Raw genomic sequence first — 3,918 nt, 5'->3', positions numbered from 1 at the left:
CCATCACAGGTTGACATAGTACTTTCCTTAACTGCTCTTCATCGTGTTTTTGGAGAAAGGGTCTCTCACTGATCCTGGAGCTCATCCATGAGCTATCGGTCATTGACATCCAGCTATCTACCTGTCCCTGACTCCCAGTGTTGGAATTACAGAAGAATGGCCACTGTGTTTGGATCTACCTGAACGCTGGAAGTCTGAGCTCAGGTCCTTCCATTTGTGTGACAGGCAGTTTACAGATGGAGGCATCTCCCAAGCCTTTCCTTTTGAGTCCAAGACTCCTACCGTGAGATAACGGAAACACAAATTCTTACATTTAACAACAATCCCACAGAAGTGAAGAGAACCGATAATCGAGGGATGGTATGTGTATACATGTGTGTGGTACATTGTATGTGCTTGGTGTGTGTGTGTGTGTGTGTGTGTGTGTGTGTGTGTGTGTGTAGCTGGAGATTCCAGGGTGAGGGACTAATAGCAGTCCCCTTCAAATCCTGCTCACACAATCCTGACAAAGAGCTTCCAGAATGGACATCCAGAGGAAAAACCTTGGAACCAGTTAGAACTGTAGTTTTTCAAAAATTACATTGGAACCAGAGGGTAAAGACACTTGCTGCCAAACCTGATGTTCTGAGTTTGATCCTGGAACCCACAGGGTGGAAGGAGAGTGCTGACGATCACTAATTATCTTCTGACTCTCTCTCTCTCTCTCTCTTCCTCTCTCTCTCTCTCTCTCTCTCTCTCTCTCTTTCACACACACACACACACACACACACACACACCCCACAAAATAAATGTATAGACAAATGTATTTAATATATATTTATATATGGAATCACATTGGTTTACCCAGTGTGACTGGATAAACCTGCAGAACTCAGAACCAGGCTGAACACTGTGTGCCTAACCTGCCTTTCAACTGTGGGGCCGAATGAGCAGTTCACCCTTCACACAAATGAAATTGAAGCTAAATGAGACCCATATGCAATAAGTGCTTTAAGATACTGAACTATAGAGCAATTACCTTTAAAAGATGACCTCGATATAACAGAAAGATGTAGTAGCCCTGGAACTCTGGAGCCAGATTGTCTGGATTCAAATCCTAACTCTGCCATTTACAGCTCTGCACTGTGGACAAATTACCCAACCTCCGGGGCTCAGCACCCACACCTGTGAGACGAGGTTAACGTGCTTCTTTCCTCACAGACCTGGGGACTGTGTGAGTCAGCCAGCAGTACCGGGACAATATGTTCAATAAATGTGGGCTGAGGAAGGCTGTGATTAAAAAGAAAAGCAACTCAATGGGAACGTGAAATAAACTACAGAAACAGGAACTGAAAATGGACTGGAGAGCCAGGGCAAATGCACCTTCAGAAATAATGTAATGCGACCTCCAAAGGAGCTTGCCGGCACTGATGTCCTCAGTGGAACGAGTCTTTATGAAGCAGGACAGAAACCCACAATGAAATAAAAATTAGATAGCAAAATTTTAAAATATTGGTAAAGCCAGGAGTCCAATGGTGCAGTGGGAGGAGGTGCTGGTGCAGAAGACTAAAAACTTGAATTTGATCCCCAGGCCCATGGGGCTGAACCATCTCCCCGAAGTTGTTCACGTGTGCACTGTGGTACTCATATGCTTGCTCACACTTACATACACCTAACAAGGCAACAACAACAACAACGATGAACTTAACTACTAAAGAGCAGAGATTACTCAGTGGATAACGCACTCGCTCTACTAGCCTGAAGAAGGAGTTCTAATTCCCAACACACATGTAATTGAGGAATAGGTGTGGTAGCCCGTCTGTAACTGTAGCACTGAAAGGTAGACGCAGGATCCCTGGGACAAGCTGGCCAGCCGGACAAGCCACATTGGCAAGTTTTGGGTTTAACTGAGAGACTCTGCCTTGGTGAATACAGTAGAAATGACTGAGGAACATTCCGGACCATCAGCTACCAGCTACAGGCTTTCTTTCTCTCTTTCTCCCTGTCCTGGTCCCTGTCCAACAACTCTCTCTCTCTCTCTCTCTCTCTCTCTCTCTCTCTCTCTCTCTCTCTCCCCCCCCCCCCCAGAGATACATACAAAAACCACCAATAAAGAACAGATTGGATAATATTCAAGATAAAAGCAGGAACATGTGAGGGAGAGCTGAGAAGTTTCCCAAAGCGTGGAGGAAAGGGTAAAATGTAGAAGCATATAGAGATTAGAAAATTGAGATGTGACTTCTGAGTAGTTGTAAGTAATTCTAATAATTGAAGAGGATCAATCACTAGGATTGAAATGATACCTAAAGCAGAATGGAGGAGTGCCTTCAGACAGAAGAAAGGATTGTCTGTGTTGGTCAGAAGAGCTACAACTTGGTCTGGCAAGATAGATCAGTGGACAAAGGCACTTACCGCCATGCCTGATGACCCGAGTTTGAACTTCAGGACCCACATGATGGAAGGAGAAAACTGACTCCTGGAAATTGTCCTCTGACCTCCACAAACTTGCTGTGGCACACACACTCTCCACTAAACAAACAAACAAACAAACATTTTAAGGAGCCTTGTGGGGTGGTGACTCCTGCCCATAATTCCAGCACTCAAGAGTCTGAAGAAGGAAGGTTGATGATTTAAGACTGGCCTGTGTTATACAAATTGAGTACAAGGTCAGTCTGGGCAACTTAGTAGAGCTGGAACTCAGAAGAGTCACTGAGAACTGTTAGGTGCCTGGTGTAGGCACTGGGAACTGTCTTCTAGAAGAACAGGAAGTGCTCTTGACACCTCTTCAGTTTTGTGGTGGTTTGAATATGCTAGGCCCAGGGAGTGGCACTGTTAGGAGTGGGTGTGGCCTAGTTGGAGGAAGTGTGTCACTGTGGGAGTGAGCTTTCAAACCTTCCTCCTAACCACTTGTTCTAGCAGCAGATGAAGATGTAGAACTCTCAGCACCATGCTTGCCTGGATGCTGTCATGCTCCCACCTTGATATTGGACTGAACCTCTGAACCTGGAAGCCAGCCCAACTAAATGTTGTCCTTATAAGCATTGCACTGGGGCTCTTCCTTTCTGATCCGCCATCATGAATGGAGCCGCCACCACAATGCAGATTTTTGTGAGGGCCCTTACACAGAAGACCATCACGCTCAAGACTGAACCCTCAGACACTATAGGAAATGTAAAAGCCAAGATCCAGGATAAGCAAGGAATTTCTCCTGCTCAGCAGAGGTTGACATTCGCTGGTAAGCAGCTGGAAGATGGCCGTACTTTGTCTGACTACAGCATTCAAAAGGAGTCTCGTCTTGTGTTGAGACTTTGTGGTGGTGCTAAGAAAAGGAAGAAGTCTCACACCACCCCCAAGAAGAATAAGCTTGAGAGGAGGAAGGTTAAAATTGGCTGTGCTGAAACACCATAAGGTGGATGAAAATGGCAAAATCAGCCGACTTCGTCGAGAACATCCTTCTGATGAATGTGGTGTTGGAGTTTTCATGGGTAGCCATTTTGACAGGCATCACTGTGGCAAGTGTTGTCTGACTTACTGCTTCAACAAACCAGAAGACAAGGAGTTGTGTATGAGTTAATAAAAAAAGGAGGAACTGGAAAAAAAGAGTTGCATTGGTCATGGTGTCTGTTCACAGCAGTAAAACCCTAAGACAAGCCCCAAACTTTATTTTTGAAATTACATCAGCAGCAACAGCATTTTAAAAAAAGATTTATTTATCTTATGCATATGGGTACACCATGACTGTCTTCAGACACACCAGAAGAGAGCATCAGATTCTTTATAGATGGTTGTGAGCCACCGCGTGGTTGCTGGAAATTGAACTCAGGACCTCTGGAAGAGCAGTCAGTGCTCTTAACCATGGAGCCATCTCTCAACAACAAGCATTTTTTTTTTAATTTTTTTTTATTTGAGGGTCGTTTATTTTATTTTTTACTACAGATG

At 44.7% G+C, this 3,918-nt stretch overlaps 1 pseudogene; it reads left to right on the top strand.

Annotated features, from left to right (window-relative positions):
- On the top strand, window positions 3,030-3,571 carry Rps27a-ps18 (ribosomal protein S27a, pseudogene 18; annotated as a pseudogene).

The sequence above is a fragment of the Rattus norvegicus genome, chromosome 4 (genome assembly GCF_036323735.1).
Source record: "Rattus norvegicus strain BN/NHsdMcwi chromosome 4, GRCr8, whole genome shotgun sequence".
Classification (NCBI taxonomy): domain Eukaryota; kingdom Metazoa; phylum Chordata; class Mammalia; order Rodentia; family Muridae; genus Rattus; species Rattus norvegicus.
This window is presented reverse-complemented; position numbering and strand designations above follow the sequence as displayed.